Below are 18,355 nucleotides of genomic sequence, written 5' to 3' on the forward strand. Positions count from 1 at the left end.
AGATCTTATTTCTTTTATAAGAAAGGTTTTCATCTTGATTTTGATAGATGTCATTGATGAAAAGCCTCCATCGCCTTTGCTACATTTGCAAGATTCTTTACTGTCTCCCATATGCGTTGACTAATATCATATCCATGCCAATGGACAAGATATTCCAATTTATTTTGACATTGTTGTCGTATTGCGTGCTATCTTGCTTGAAAATGTACCGAACGTTTGGTTGTGGAAGATAAAACAATGTTTTGTAAGTATCCGGGTAGGCTAGTGGATTTCAACTATTTAAATACAAACTAGTTCGAATTTCAATGTAAAAGCTTAATTCCAATATAAAGTGCTTAGAAATACTATTTTTAATAACTTCAAGATATTATAAGCACAAATCTTTTGTTATTTGTTAGTTTTTATTTTATTTTATTATTATTATTATTATTATTATTATTATTTTTAATCCTAATCCTAGACAATGAGCTTCGGCAAGCTGTAATTCTTAATTTGACCATTCGATTGTTGTAAACTTCTACCACTAGTGTCTTTGTAAGCCTTCTAAATGCTCAAGAAGTTTCAATCCAATCTAACTTACAGGTTGCAAGAAAACGCCGTAAATCCATACTGATGTATCTTGACTGCCGCCTAGAAGTCTTAACTTACCACGCCAAAGTCACCTTATTCTAGCTGGTAGATCTCCAGATATTACAGAAATCCCAAACAACTCCGATCTGCTAACTTTCGATACCTCTTTACACTAATGGTCAAATATCCTCTATTTGTTTTGTCAGATTAACACAAACTTTTGCATGCACTCGGCATGCTCAACCTTCTAGACACCTCTAAATTTCAATCGTAGAAGTTTCTCCAATTTCACAAAACAGTCAAAAGTACCAGCCTTAACTTTATTGCAAAAAAAAAAAAATCCGAATCACCAATACAAACACCGACTTTCAGCAATGATTGCAAAAGTCCTCTCAAATCTTATGAAATCCAATTCTACACCTTTCGAAAGAGCTTGAAGCTAGCCCTCCGACTCCAAAATCATGATCTGTGAATGCCCCTTTCTTTATCCTCTCCTCCCTTTTAACTCAATGTGGTCCTATTTTCTCTCGCCCTGGACTCCGAATTAGAATAGCTGATCGCGCTTCCCGGAAATTCTTGTCTCTAAGAAGATCTTTCCACGGAAAGGATGTTCCTCCTGAAACGGCATAGAGAATGGAACAACTTGAAATAGAACCGAAGCCTCCGTATTCGAGACCTCATTGGATTGTCCAACCAAGTCACGTCTCATATTGGATAAGAGGTCTATACCAAGACATGGATTGGATATCCTTGTAATTGGGTCAAATTGGCCCTTGACATCAAACTCACCCAAATATTAAATTGATCATTTTTCTTTTTTTTGACTCTTGGTAAGAACGGCTCGGACTCATTCCACTTGATTTATTGGAGAATCTTGAGGACCTTGATTTACCTCTTCAATTTTTCCTTGGTATTGGATCTGCTGATCCCATTTATTGAAATTGGACGGAGCATTACATTGTTGATAAGTATGCCTCGACTGCTTGCAGTTCCTACACACTGACGCGTAATCATCATTGGCTTTAGGATTGGAACATTTACTGATATAATGATCAACATGTCTATAGTGGAAACGACGAAGTGGTCTTCCTATACTCCATCATGCATATTGGGTGTCTCCATCGATATATACCTACTAGGCTTGTTCCATGTAGGGTTGGAGAATGATCCTGGTTGTTCTGTTGGTACGGAGGGTACTTGGTTTGATGACGCTGGTGGAGTGACATTAATTGACCCTAAATATTGGCACTAAAATTGGCTACTATTTTTAACATCCAAGATGACTAAATATTAATAATATCTTATTTATTTATATTTTTATCATATAGTCATGTTACAACACAACATCCACCCCCTCTGAACCTGTGCATCATCTGGTATGAACCAAATAACCCAATTGTTGTTTGATTCATAATACATTCTCCAAGTATTCGTCCAAATCTTCTTCATCATTTTTGCTATCCATGTCAAATTCATCTTCCTGTTGAGGAATATCTATATCTTCACCAATGTCTTTTATATTTATTTTTATGTATTTTTGTTTAAATATTTTTATTTACTTCCTTACAATTGGTATTTTTAACCTTATTCCATCTAACTCTCGCAATGAGTAAGTTGCATTATCATGAACAGTTGTTACCACATACGATCCAAACCATCGTTTAGAAAACTTCTTTGAAGTACTATGTTGATTGTCCAAGCTACTATCATAGACCAAAACCCAATCACCTTCTTCAATTGCTTTAGGCCTCAATTGATGCTGCTTATCAAATCGTGTCTTCTTTTGTAACCTCGCTCTTTTTAACCTTTTTAATGCTATTTGCACATCTTTTGATCTTTGCTCTAATTGTTGAATTTTAATAGCTAGAAGTTCTTCTCTTGTCAATCCATCTTCCCATGGTAGCACACTCCAAGTAGGTACTTTTTCTTCAATTGGCATAATTGGTTTTTGGCTTGTCATAAGTTCAATAGGCATATATCCCGTTACTGAGCTATGAGTTGTTTGATCAGCCTATAATGCAAATGACAAAAGTCGTGGCCATTCTCTAACCTTCCCATTACAAGCTTTAACTAATGCTTTTACAATCGATGGGTGACCACGTTCACTTTTTGCATTTCCTTTAGGATTATAAGTAGTAGTCAGTGATAGTTTAATTCCACATCTTTCAAAGAATTCATGAGCTTCTTTTGCATTTAATTCTCCACGATCTGCAATGATTTTTCCTACACATCTGTAGTGGCAAATAGCATCTTCAAGCAAAAATCTACAAATTCCTTCCATAGTTTTTGTTCTCAATGCTCTTCCTTCTACTTGATTTGATAAATCTTCACAAGCTAAGATCAAATATCTCATTTGCCATAATCCGATTGGCATAATAAACAAATCAACAATCCATTTAAAATGAATAGCTAGAGGATATGTAGGATGAAGACCATCTTGATATCGTATATTTGAATACGCTTGAAAAATTTCACATGATTCTACAAATAAGAGCACATCTCGATACATATTTCTCTACCAATATCGTTCCTTAAGTTTAGCAAAAGTAGCCCAAATTCCTCTATGTCTTGCCCATAAACTATCATGAATCCCCTTTAATAATTTTTGTTTCTCTTCTTTATTGCCTATCATTCTTTGTGGCATTCCAATTCCTTTCTTTGGTCTCTTCCATAAGAATCCTTCTTGAAGCAAAAATCCATATGTTTTTTTTTCTTATTTGTTTAAATTTTTTTGTAGACCAATTTTTTTGTTTACTCAAGGTATTCAAGTAATAACGAATATCTAATAATTCTCCTTCATAAAATTCTTCAAGAAATAGCTTATCTTCTTTGTTAAGATTTGATACTGAATAGAATTTTGATCCAACATCATCAATGTCTTCAATCATTTTGTCTTTTCTTTCATATCTTGCTTTAGATAGCATGTCTGCTATTAAATTATCTTTTCCAATAATATGCTTAAATTCTGGATTTAATGACTTAATATAAGCAATCTACCTTAACATTGCAATATCCGGTGTTGAACAATTAGTAATCATTCCAAGTAATGGCAAGCAATCTGTTTCAATTACTACTGCTGCACCAATCAAATAATCCTTTTCAGCTTTCATAGCCAAAACAACTCTCCAAAGTTCTCTTTTGATTTGCGAATATGCACGTTGATGAGTACTTAAAACTTTAGCTCCAAATCGAACTGCAAATCTATTTCTACTTGAATCATCTTGATCCACAATCCATCCAATAGCAATAGGATTGGTATCCACAGTAAAAATTACCTGTCTATTACAGTAATAATTAAGTTTTCTTAAAATTAGAGCTGTCACCAATAACACCTTTAGCTTCTGCATTGCTTCAATATACTTTCTTTTCCATTTAAATGGATAATCCTTACATAATAATTCATACAATGGATCTGCTACATGAGTATAATGAGGAATCTATATATAATAAAATACTCAAGCTCCTAAAAACCCGTATACTTCCGTTAAAGAGTTACATGAATCTTTCATTCTTTCAATTGCATCAGCTTTGCTTGAATGTGGCTTTCTCCTATAAAATCCACACAAATGCCCAACAATTAGAACTTCCTGCACTCCAAATGTAGATTTTACTCTTGAAAGTGTAAGATGAATCTCTTCAAGTCAAGTTAAAATCTTTTCACAATCTCGTATATGATCAACAACATATTTGCGACACCCCCTCTTATCTAAAGTTTCATCTTTTTTTCCTACTTTACATCTTTTGATAGGAACATCATCTAAAAAGGACATAGTTTTTTCAAGAATGAAGTCTCTTAATACCTTGTTCATCCCATTCATCATATAAGCAACTAAATTAGTAGCACCCTGAGAGAGAGTACACATTTTAAGTAATTCAAGTGGTGTTCTCATTGTTATTAAATCTCTACTTCCATGTACAAGTTGAAATTGATCATAACCCAAATATAAATCACCCATTGAATAAATTGCCCTTCCCACAAACGCTTCTGCAAACTTGTCTACTAAAAGTCCTATACCTGCATTTCTTATAGTTACTACATTCATTTGCTGCATATCTTGAATAAAATGTAATGATCCATTTTTCTTAGGCATCATAAACCAACGACTAGAATATGGAGCAAAAGAAGGCTCCAAAGCTTTCATTTGCATCTTTTCTTTCAATAATTCCACCAATTTAGATAAATGTATCCTCGGCAGGGGAATTGGCCTTAAGTTCCAAGGCACATGAGGTACTATAAAGTTAACCATAGGAACAATAATATTAGGATCTACACATCCTATTTCACGAGACCCAAAGTCAAATGATTTACCTTGTTTCGCAAGCATTTTTTTAAAATATTCAATTTCTGTTGGAAATAAGGAACCATCACATCCAATCTTCAATTCTTCAAAAGTCTCTTTTATAAACTGATGTCCAATCTTCTTTGGATCTCTTAAACTTTCTTCTTTTGATGCTTCTTCTATTTGTTCTTTAGAATCTTCTAATAAAGGTCCAGCAATAGGTTTTACCTTTTTATCTATTGTTTTATATTTTATCTCTATAATTACTTCTGATGCTTGAAAAGATTCAAGTATAGAATAAACCTCCCTCGAATGAATTTCTACAATCTTATCATTATCTTCTAATCCAATAGATATAATTAATTCTAAAGAATCTTCCAATCCATTTTCTTCATAAATACCTAAAATCTTCTCATCATCTTCTAATGTTCCTAACTTGCATAATTTCCTTTCAATAATATATAATCTTTTTCTTTCTTTTCTTTTAAAATCATCAACTTTCTTATACATAATATTTCTATTCTCAAAAATACCAATAAAACTTGCATCAAAGGTACCTTCATCTCACGAGAGTACCTCCTCTTTTGTACCTCCATAATCCTGCTTTATAGTAGTATTTCTCTAAAATCTTTAAATCCTTCAACAATCCTTGGCAATGGTTTCTCCGTCAACCTATCTCGATTCTATTTATGATTAGGAGGTACTGTTAGAAACTGTACAGCTTTCTTTCCATCTTCACTATGTACCCTTGCATAAGCAGAACCACCATCTAGTACTTTTGTTTCCATCCGTGTTGTTGTAATATAAGGTTGTCCTAAAATCAATGAATAAGACGTTGTATCTTGAACAAAGAAATGTTGTTCTATCGCAACATCTCCAATCCAAATTTTGACATCTGGACAAGCTCCATATAATTTACCTCACGTATTATTAGCTGCTTGTATTGTCCATCCATGTTCCATGTCAATTGGCCATTTTTGCTTTTTATAAAGATCTTTAGACATAAGCTTTATTTTGAGAACCATGGTCAACTAAAGCAACAATTGGTTCTTCTATATCTCCTACTTTTACCAATACTTTAGTAATTGCTTTTGCCCAATGTTTTCGAGTATAATAGCTTGAAGCTTCTATTTCATTATCACTATAATCTTCAAAACGTACTCTTTGATTATATCCATTCTTTTCATTTGTTGATGGCTTGTAACCATTATCAGCCTCTTCTTCATCTTTATATAATCCTACATCAATAGCATGATTCATTCCAGCTTTACTCATTAATTGTCTCTTTTGTTTAATGCTGTCAATGATAACATCATGAAATTCCTTCTTTGCAATTTCTAAAATTTCTTTCAATGAGAATTCCACTTTAGCATTTAATATACGTTCTTCCAGCACCCCTTTTAAATTTATTGCCGCTGTCGTGATGTAACATGGATAACAAGTGAAAGGGTGAAAAAAAAAATATCATGTTTGAGGATCTCACTTCAAAAATATTGTAGCAAATTATCTTAGAAAAATAGATATTAGTCAAAGGATAGAAAAATTAAAGGTGCTAATACTGCCTTTTTACAAATTATGCTTCTATTTACTTTGTAAGGCCATAAATAAGACAAAACAAGGTAGATTAGAAAAATAAAGGATATAGGCATATGTAGGGAGGAGTTAGGAGTGCAAATTAATAAAAATTACCTCAAGAAGACGAAAGTTGATACCCGAAGAGGACCGGTTATGAACCTGGGTTGAAATCAGACCCCGAGGCACAAAACCATGCTTTGACGGCGATTCATGGACTCTTTGGCAGATCGGAGAGTGGAATTTGATAGAAGATTGGATAGGATTTCTATGGGTGTTGGTTTTGGGTGATTTGGATCTGTATTGACTTTGTAATAGCTTTGCAAAGATAAGGTTTGTTTTGGATGACTTGGATTTTATGAAATAAAATAGGGTTTATATTTTGGGTGATTTCAAGAGTTTTGTTATAGATCTATGGCTGAAATTTTGTGAGTTTATGTTTATAGTTGTGTTCAATATTTATTGTGAATTTGAGCTCGATCTAACGGTTGAATTGAAGGATATTGAGGTTTAAGTGGGTCAAGGTCTTAGAAAGTAGAATTTTAGGTCTAGTGAGGGTTTTTAAGATTTCTTGCAATCTACTAGTTACATTGGAGTGAAACTTGCGTGAGAGGATATTAGACTTGTTTTTCTATGTGTATAAGAATTTTGAGATCAATCGAACAGTGCAAAGGAGAGATATTGGCTTTGGAAGATTGGCATCAAGATTGGAGAAGGAGGCCGGCCAATATCCGAGCACATTTTTGAAGATATCATCAATTTGGTAACTCCGATCCTTTTCAATTTTTTTTACTTTTTTTGAACTTAGTTTTTGAAAAGTGTGTAAAATTTGAGTTAAGATCAACGGTTTATTAATTAGTTATTGAGGTTTAAATCTGTTGTAGGAATTACTAGGATTTGGTTTAGGGTTTGGTTAGGATTTGGTTAGGATTTGGTTTAGGATTTGGTTTAAGGTTTAATTAGGATTTGATTTAGGGTTTAGGATTTGGATTAGGATTTGGATTAGGTTTTGATTTAGAATTTAGGATTGGGATTAGGATTTGGTTTAGAATTTAGGATTTAGATTAGGATTTAGTTAGGGATTAAGGTTTGATTAGGATTTGGTTTAGGATTTAAGATTTGGATTAGGATTTGGTTTAGGGTTTAGGATTTGGATAGGGTTTGATTTAGGATTTAGGATTTGGATTAGGATTTGGTTTAGAGTTTAGGGTTTAAGGTTTGGATTAGGGTTTGATTAGGGATTAAGGTTTGATTAGGATTTGGTTAGGGTTTAGGATTTGGATTAAGATTTGGTTTAGGGTTTAGGATTTAAGGTTTGGATTAGGGTTTGATTAGGGATTAAGGTTTGATTAGGATTTAAGGTTTGTCTAGGATTTGATTAAGGTTGGATTAGGATTAGGATTTGGTTAGAATTTAAGGTTCTATTAGATTTTTGTTAGGGTTTGATTAAGTTTTCTTTAATATTCTTTTATATTTCTTGAAAATTTCCTTGTGTTTCTTTTATAACTTCAATAAAATTTAATTGAGCTTGTTTAATGTTTGATTATGATTGTTAACATTTAATTATAAATTCTCTATAATCCTATTGGATTGTTAGGACCTTTTGTTATAATTTTCTTTTACCTTCCACAGCCAAGTGCTCGGTGCATTCTCAAGCCAGACTTCACATTATACGACACTGCTTCAATGTCAGAAAGTAGCTTATAAGCAATTGATTTACCTTTATCTTTTGGTTCCTTTGTTTTTTCTTCTAATAATGCTGAAGTGTCTTTTATAGGTAATTCTTGTGAAATCGCCTCATGAGTCTCGTTACCTCAAGTCTGCCTCTTACAAGAATTTCCTTCTCTTGTATCATCAAAATTTTCTCGTCTCTTTTCTTCCATCAAAGCTTTATGTTGGCTCTTAGCAATATATGCATGAACTGAAAGAGACTCAACAGGATCTCCTCAACCTATTGCACCTCGTATTGTAGCTGCAGTCTTCAATAATGCTTTCCGAGGTATTTTCTTCTTTTACATTGTAGAAACGGCAGAAGTCCAAAATTCACTAGTTTTTATACTTCCACCAAAGTCATCATCTACTCTAGCACCATAACTTGTACTCTCTGGTGATGCTACTCCATGTTCTGTTAAACAAACTTGAATCAATGCTCTCATACCTCCCTTGCTAAAATTAGTTTGAAGGAAATCCTCTATATCCTTTAATGCAATCTTTCCATCTTTCCAGTAAATAATTCCTTGCTATACCATATTATTAAATTCATTGCAATCCTTCCTAGTATGTGAAGCATCATCATACCAAATACATCTTTGTACATACCCTTGTTTTGAAATATTCTTCAATTTGTTTGTAGAAGTATTTTCTTCGAGTCTTGTCAATTTGATTAGAAGATCTCGCATTCCACGTATAATTTCTTCAATCCCTATGTCTCTTTTCTTTGATAAAGTTGTCAAAGGTTGAACAGTAGGCATTGTCGGTCGTATTGTATGTATTGGAATTTTAGGTGCTTGTACTACTTTTAGAATATTACTCCTATCCTTCCTCCTTTCTCTTTTTGTAAGCAAACCCACCGTATTTTCAATATTTTTCCACTTTGTTGTCAATCCTTCATCTTTCTCTTTGTCTTCAAGAAGCAACTCCAATTTTCCTTGTAATTCTCCATCAGCAGCTTGAAGAAATAATTCAACCTTTTTCGGCTCTAATGTCAATTTTTCTACCTTCGATAATTGAGAATATTGTCTCTCAAATTTCCTTAATAGCTCTGTTGCTTATAAATTCTTATTAGGCCGCTCAATCCATTCTATAAATAGTTTTTTAATAACATGATCAGTGTTCTCTAAGAAATATTTGTCTTTTAATGCATGTAAAAAAAAATCTTCCATGAATTTCTATAATGCTCCATAATTGAGGTAATATGTTCTCTTATCTCCGATATTGTGGCTAGTCCAAATAATTCAACCATCTTCTTCTCAAAAATCTGATTTAATTCCATTTCTCGAACAAAACATCTTAAATACTTTGAAATATCCCTTCCATCAAACTAGTCAATTTTATTGACCATTGCTTGGAAAACTTTGGTTGCTAAAGCTTCTTTGCGATCATTACTTTGTTGTTATTGCATAGATAATGATAAGGCTTGAAACATACTAGCAACAGATGGATCCATGTACATACCATGTCCTTTAGAAGAAACTCCATCAAAAGCTCTACTTAAAGCTCCTGCCAAAGATCCTTCAAAATTTTTAGTCTCGTTCTCCATAAAATAAAATGAAAATAAACAAAATCCAATACCTTCCACATCAAGCTTTCACGTCGAGTTCACTACTTATATTGTATTACATGCTATCTTGCTTGAGAATGCACCGAGCATCGGGCTGTGGAAGATAAAATAATGTTTGCAAGTATCCGAGTAGATTAGTGGATTTCAACTATCTAAATACAAACTAGTTCGGATTTCAATGTAAAAGCTTAATTCCAATACAAAGTACTTAAAAACACTATTTTTAATAACTTCAAGATACTATAAGCACAAGTCTTTTGTTATTTTTTAGTTTTTATTTTATTATTATTATTATTATTATTATTATTCTTATTATTATTATTTTTAATCCTAATCTTAGATAGTGAACTTCGGCAAGCTGTAATTCTCAATTTGACCATTCGATTGTTGTAAACTTCTACCACTAGTGTCTTTGTAAGCCATTTTAAATGCTCAAGAAGTTTCAATCCAATCTAACTTACAGGTTGCAAGAAAATGCCGTAAATCCATACTGATGTATCTTGACTGCCGCCTACAAGTCCTGACTTACCATGCCAAAGTCACCTTATTCCAGCTGGTAGATCTCCAGATATTACAAAAATCCCAAAAAACTCCAATCTGCTAACTTTCAATACCTCTTTATACTAATGGTCAAATATCTTCTATTTGTTTCATCAGATCAACACAAAATTTTGCATGCACTCGGCATGCTCAACCTTCTAAATACCTCTAAATTTCAATCACAAAAGTTTCTCTAATTTCACAAAACAATCAAAAGTACCAACCTTAACTTTATTGCAAAAAAAAAAATCCAAATCACCAATACAAACATCGACTTTCAGCAACAATTGCAAAAGTCCTCTCAAATCTTATGAAATCCAATTCTACACCTTTTGAAAGAGCTTGAAGGTAGTCCTCCGACTCCAAAATCATGATCTGTGAATGCCCCTTTCCTTATCCTCTCCTCCCTTTTAACTCAATGTGGTCCTATTTTCTCTTGCCTTGGACTCCGAATTAGAACAATCGATCGTACTGTCGTGTTGTAAAATGAGTATATTGTGAAAATATAAAAAAAAAAAGATTTTTATTAATGTTCAGTTATCTCGAATATTAGGAGCAACGACCGATTCCAGTACCAATATTCAAGGGCTAATTCAGACACCCCGTCACAGTCGGTCAAGGCATACTTACCAGTAATGAAATGCTCCGTTTGAGTCCAATATTAGGAGTCAACAGAATCGAAAGGACTAAATTGATGACTGAGCGAGCCTGACGCAAAGGACCAATTTGACCCAATTATGGGAACATCCAGGTCTTACTACGGGCCTCTTAGCCAATATGAGACCTGATTTGGTTGGGCGACTCAATGTGGTTCCGATTATAGGGATTTCGATTCCATTTTAGGCTATCCTGTTCTCTATGCTGTTTCAGGGAACGTTGTTTCCGAAAAAAGAACCATTTAAAAGGCAAAAAATGGAGGAGAAAGCTCTGACGATTAGAGCCAATTTCGGATCCAAGACGGAAGATTGAAGAAATTCAGAGGCTAGGGTTTGAAAGAGGGGAGAATTAGGGTTAAAGGGGAGGATAAGTTAAGAAATGAAGGAGGAAAAATCAGGGTTTTAAGGAGGGAGAGCTACCTTCATGCTTCGGGGAAAAAAGATAGAGAATTGGGATTTTTTTTTTTTCATAGGGTTTTGGGAAGACTGAGGCAATCGATGCTGAAAGTCAGTATTGTACTGATGAATCGGGGTTTTAATGAAGTGGGTGTGATTATTCTTGACTGTTTTGTGAAATCAAAGTTACGTCTGTGATAGAAGAATTAAAAGGATGTCTATAGGATTGAGTATGCGGAGTGAATGAAAATTTTTGGATTAATCTAAGAAGACAGTCAGTGGATACAAGGTCGTGAGTATAAAGCGGTATCGGAGATTAGCAGATTGGATTGTTCGGGGTTCTCTGTAACATCCAGAGACCTATCAGCTAGAGCAAAAAGGATTTCGGTGAGCAGTCAAAGGACATCCGTATAAATTTACAATATATTCTTGAAATCGTCTATATTCCAACAATCAAAAACAGATAGACTGCTTGAATATTAGTGAATCTCCATACTACCTCCTACAGCCAAACACTTGGTGCATTCTCGAGCAGGAAAGCAAGTAATACAATACAAGTGGTGAACCTGACGTGAAAGCTTGAGGTGGAAGGTATTGGATTTCGTTTGATTTTATTTTTATTTTTATGGAGAACGAAAATAAAAATTTTGATGGATCTTTGGGAGGAGTTTCTGGTGGGGGTTCTTCTAAAGGACAAGGTATGCATATGGATCCATCTATTGCTAGTATATTTCATGCCTTCTCATTATCATTGCAGGAACAGCAAAGAAATGATTGAAAAGAAGCTTTGGCAACCAAAGCATTGCAAGCAGTGGTCGATGAAATTGATCAATTTGATGGAAGGAATATTTGAAGGTATTTAAGATGTTATGTTCTTGAAATGGATTTAAATCGGTTTTTTGAGAAGAAAATGGTTGAATTATTTAGACTTGCCACGATACTGGAAATAAGAGACCATATTACATCGATTACGGATCGTTATGGGAATTCATGGGAGGTTTTTTTTACATGCATTGAAAGACGAATATTTCTTAGAAGATGCTAATCGCATTACTAAAAAGTTGTTTCTGGAATGGATTGAACGGCCTAATAAGAATTTGCAAGCAACACAGCTACTAAGGGAATTTGAGAGGCAGTACTCTCAATTATCGAAGGTAGAAAAATTGACATTGGAGCCGAACAAATTTGATCTATTTCTTCAAGCTGCTAATAGGAAATTGCAAGGGAAATTAGAACTCCTTCTTGAAGACAAAGAAGAAGATGAAGGATTGACAACAAATTGAAGAACGTTCAAGATGCGGTGGGATTGCTTGCAAAAAGAGAAAGGAGGAAGGATAGGAGCAATATTCCGAAAACAGTACAAGCACCCAAAGCTCCAGTACATACAACACCACCAACAATGCCTACAATTCAACCTTCGAAATCCTTATCAAAGAAAGCAGATATGGGGATGGAAGAAATTATACGAGGAATGCAAGATCTTCAAATCAAATTGGCAAGACTTGAAGAGAATACTTCTACAAATAATTTAAAGAATGTTTCAAAACAAGGATATGTACAAAGATGCATTTGATGTGATGACGCTTCACACACTATGAAAGATTGCAATAAATTTAATAATATGATACGGCAAGGAATTATTTGCTGGAAAGATGGAAAGATAGCATTAAAAGATAGGGAGGATCTTCTTCAAACCAATTTTGGCAAGGGATGAATGAGAGCATTGGTTCAAGATTACTTAAAAGAGCATAAAACAGTAGCACGAGAAAGTGCAAGTTATGGTGCTAGAGTAGATGATGACCTTGGTGGAAGTATGGAAACTAGTGAATTTTGGGCTTCTGCCGTTTTTACAATGCAAGAAGGGAAATTACCTCGAGAAGCGTTATTGAAAACTGCTGCTACAATACGAGGTACAACAGGTTGGGAGGATCCTATTGAGTCTCTTTCAGTTCATGCATATATTGCTAAGAGCCAACATAAAGCTTTGATGGAAGAAAAGAGACGAGGAAATTTTGATAATACGAGAAGGAAATTCTTCTAAGAGACAAACTCGAGGAGACAAGGCTCGGTGTCATGTTGTAACACGAGAATACTATGAAAATATAAAGGAAGAGGATTTTTACTAATGTTCAGTTATCTCGAATATTGGGAGCAACGACCAATTCCAGTGCAAATACTGAGAGGCTAGGTTCAGTCACCCCGTTACAGTCAGCCGGGGCATACTGAAATGCTCCATTCGATTCCAATAACGGGAGTGAGCAGAAAGGGAAAGGACCAATTCACACGACGGGTGAGCCTGGTTCGAAGAGCCAATTGGATCCAATTTCAAGAATCCAATCCGGGTCCTCTTACCCAATATGAGACCTGAATTTGTCAGGCAATCCAATACAGTCTAATTACGGGAAAATCCAGGTCTTACTACGGGCCTCAGCCAATCTGACGCGAAGGACCAATTTGATCCAATTACAGGAATATCCGGGTCTTACTACTGAACTCTTAGTCGATATGAGACTTGAATTGGTCGGGCGACTCAATGTGGTCCCAATTACGAGGTTTCGATTTTGTTTCAAGCTGTCCTGTTCTCTGTGCCGTTTCAAAGAACATTATTTTCGATAAAAGGATCTCTTAAAGGTAAAAACGAAGGAGAAGGCTCTGACGGCGAGAGCCAATTCTGGATCTAAGACGGAAGGAGCCAATTTCGGATCCAAAACGGAAGGAGCCAATTCCGGATCTAAGACAGAAGATTGAAGAAATTCAGAGGCTAGGGTTTGAAAGAGGGGAGAATTAGGGTTAAAGGGGAGGAAGGTTAAGAAATGGGGGGGGGGGGTTTTTTTTAGATCGGGGTTTTTGGATCGAAGAGCTAGCTTCAAGTTCTTTTCAAGGTCACTAGTTTGGTTTCATTATGGTTTGTGAAGGGAGAGCAATCGCTACTTAAAGTCAGTGTTTATTTTGGTGTTTCGGATTTTATATAAAACATTGATGGTTTGCATTCTCAATCGGTTTTGTGCAAGTCGTGTAGCATCTACAAGTCAAAATTTGGTATTGTCTGGATAGTTGGGTGTGCTAAGTGTATAAAAAAATTTGTATTAATCTAACGATGCAATCAAGAGATATCTAGGTTTTAGTACAAAGGATTGTCGGAAGTTGGCAGTCTAGGGTTGGATAGGGTTTCTGTGATATCTGAAGATCTACTAGTTGGATTGTTGTAATTTTTGGCTTGGTAATAGAAGATTTGGAGATCAAGTGGCTATTCAATTTTGAGCTGGAGTTAACAGTTGACAAAAGAGAAATCACTTCTTGAGTTTCTACATCAAATTTCAAGGTTGCGGCCGAGTGTCATCAGTGCGGTTTTTGGGCGTTTTCTTGCAATCTGTAAGTTGGGTTGGGCTGAAAGTTTTTGAGCATATAGAAGGCTTATACTGGTATTTGGGTGCAAAATTTCACACTAAGTGGACAATTGGATCAAAATTTATAGCTTGTCAAAGCTCACTGGCTAGGGTTAGGGCTTATTAAGAAAAACAAAAACAACTTAATTATAAAAGAAATAAAGCAATTGGAATATTGTATGGATAAAATGACTACGAGGAGTGTTTTTAAATAATTGGAAATTGATATTTCAATTATATTCTTCATACATGGATAAAATCTATTAGGGTTTCTTTGTTATTTGGAAAAACAACTATACCTTCCACAGCGAGATACCCAGTGTATTCCCGAACAAGACAACACGTAATACGACATCGGGAGGCAGCTTCACAAGAATTGCCTGTAAAAGATACCTCAGCATCATTGGAAGAAAAAACAAGGGAGACAAAAGATAAGGGCAAATCAATTGCTTATAAGCTACTTTCTGACATTGAAGCGGCAACAAATTTGAAAGGGATGTTGGAAGAACGTATATTAAATGCTAAGGTGGAATTCACATTGAAAGAAGTTTTGAGAATTGCAAAGAAGGAGTTTCATGATGTTATCATTAACATCATTAAGCGAAAGAGGTAATTAATGGGCGAAACTGGAATGAGTCATGCTATTGATGCAAGAATATATAAAGATGAAGCAGAGGTTGATATTGGTTACAAGAAATCAACAAATGAAAAGAATGGATATAATCAACGAGTAAATTTCGAAGATTATAGTGATAAGGAAATGGAAGCTTCAAGCTATTATACTCGAAAGCATTGGACAAGGGCAACTACTGAGGTATTAGTGAAAGTAGGAGATATAGAAGAACCAATTGTTGCTTTAGTCGACCATGGTTCTGAAATAAATCTTATGTCTAAAGATCTTTATAAGAAGCAAAAATGGCCAATTGATATGGAACATGGATGGGCAATATGAGCAGCTAATAACACACGAGGTGAATTATATGGAGCTTGTCCAGATGTCATTTGCACCGTATTCTAGTCGATGGTTTACGGTACCTAAGAAGAATGGGTCACTACGTTTTATTCAAGATATGCAACCGGTGAATGCAGTAACTGTCAGGAATGCAGGAATTGGACCTATTGTAGATGAATTTACTGAGGCATTTATAGGAAGGGCGATCTATTCAATGAGTGACTTGTATTCAGGTTATGATCAATTTCAACTTGTCGAAGGAAGTAGAGATATGACGACGATGAGGACACCACTTGGATTGGTTAGAATGTGCACTCTTCCTCAAGGCGCGACCAACTCAGTTGCGCATATGATGAATGGAATGAATAAGGTATTGAGAGATTTTATTCCGGAGAAGACTATGTCTTTTCTGGATGATGTTCTTATAAAAGGGTGCAGAGAAGGAGACAAGGATGAAACTTTAGATAAGAGGGGGTGTCGCAAATATGTTGTTGATCATATACAAGATTGTGAAAAGATTTTAATTTGGCTTGGAGAAGTTCATCTTACATTATCAAGTATGAAGTCCATATTTGGAGTACGAGAGGCTGTGATTGTTGGACATTTATGTGGATCTTACGGAAGAAAACCAGATCCGACTAAAGTTGATGCAATTGGAAGGATGAAAGAGGATTGTGATTCTTTAACAGAGGTTCACAAGTTTTTAGGTGCATGTATATTTTATCGCATCTGGATCCCTCATTATGCTCACATAGCAAATCCATTATATGAATTGTTACGCAAGGACTACCGATTTAAATGGAAAAAAAGGCATATTCAGTCAATGCAAAGTTTGAAGAAATTATTGATGTCACCTCCAATATTGAAAAAGGTTGATTATAAGTGCAATAGACCAGTGATTCTTACTGTGGACACTAGTCCTATTGCCATTGGATGGGATATGGGTCAAGATGATTCAAGTGGGAATAGATTTGCAGTTTGATTTGGAGCTAAAGTTTTAAGTATTTGTCAGCGTGCATATTCGCAAGTCAAAAGAGAACTTTGGGGAGTTATTTCGGCTATGAAAGCTGAAAAGGACTATTTGATTGAAGCAGTAGTAGTAATTGAAACAGATTGCTTGCCATTGCTTGGAATGATTACTAACTGTTCAATGCCAGATATTACAATGTTGAGCTGGATTTCTTATATTAAGTCACTTAATCCAAAATTTAAGCATGTTACTGGGAAGGACAATTTACTAGCAAACATGCTATCTTGAGTAAGATACAAGAGGGAAGACAAAATGGTTGAAGACATTGATGACGTCGGATTGAAATTCTATTCAATATCAAATTTCAACAGAGAAAACAAGCTATTTCTTGAAGAATCTTATGAAAGAGAATTATTGGATATTGGTCATTACTTGAATACCTTGACTAAGCAAGGGAATTGGTCTACAGAAAAATTCAAATAAATAAAAAAAAAAAGCATATGGATTTTTGCTTCGAGATGGATTCTTATAGAAATGACCGAAGAAAGGAATTGGCATGCCACAACAAGTGATAGGCAAAAAAGAAGAAAAACTAAAATTATTAAAGGAGTTTCACGATAGTTTACGGGCAGGGCATAGAGGAATCTGGGCTACTTTTGCTAAACTCAAGGAACAATATTGGTGGAAAAATATGTATCGAGATGTGCTCTCATTTGTAGAGTCATGTGAAATCTGTCAATCGTATTCTAATATCCAACATCGAGATGGTCTTCATCTTACATATCCTCTGGTTATTCATTTTAAATGGGTTGTTGATTTGGTTATTATACCAGTTGGGTTATGGGAGATGAGATATTTGATCTTAGCTCGTGAAGATTTATCAAATCAAGTAGAAGGAAGAGCATTGAGGATAAAATCTAAAGAGGAGATTTTTAGGTTTTTTCTTGAAGATGACATTTGCCACTACGGATGCGTAGGAAAAATTACTGCAGATTGTGGAGAATTAAATGCACAAGAAGCTCGTAAGTTCTTTGAAAGATGTGGAGTTAAACTATCACTGACTACTGCTTATAATCCGGAAGGAAACGCAAAAAGCGAACGTGGTCACCTACCGATTGTAAAAGCATTAATTAAAGCTTGTAATGGGAAAGTTAGAGAGTGGCCACGGCTTTTGTCATTTGCATTATGGGCTGTTCGAACAATATATAGTCCGGTGACAGGATATATGCCAGTAGAACTTATGACAGGTCGAAAACCAATTATACTGATTGAAGAAAGGGTACATACTTGGAGTATGCTACCATAAGAAGATGGATTGACAAGATAAGAACTTGTGGCTATTAGGATTTGACAATTGGAGCAAAGATCGAAAGATGTGCAGATATCATTGGAAAGGTTAAAAAGAGCAAGGTTACAAAACAAGGTGCGATTCGATAAGCAACATCGATTGAGACCTAAAACAATCGAGGAAGGTGACTGGGTACTTATTTATCAGAATAGTCTGGATAATCAACATAATACTTTACGGAAATTTTTAAAACGTTGGTTTGGACCATATGTAGTAACAACTGTTCATGATAATGTGACTTACTCATTATGGGAGTTAGATGGTACAAAATTAAAAATACCAATTGTAGAGAAGCGAGTAAAAATATTTAAACGAAGACATGCGGAGATGAATATGGAAGACCTTAATGAAGGTATAGAGATTCCGCAACAAGAAGATGAAAGTGATTTGGATAATGAAGGTAAC

This window comes from Physcomitrium patens, chromosome 5, assembly GCF_059467195.1.
Source record: "Physcomitrium patens ecotype Gransden chromosome 5, ASM5946719v1, whole genome shotgun sequence".
Classification (NCBI taxonomy): Eukaryota; Viridiplantae; Streptophyta; class Bryopsida; order Funariales; family Funariaceae; genus Physcomitrium; species Physcomitrium patens.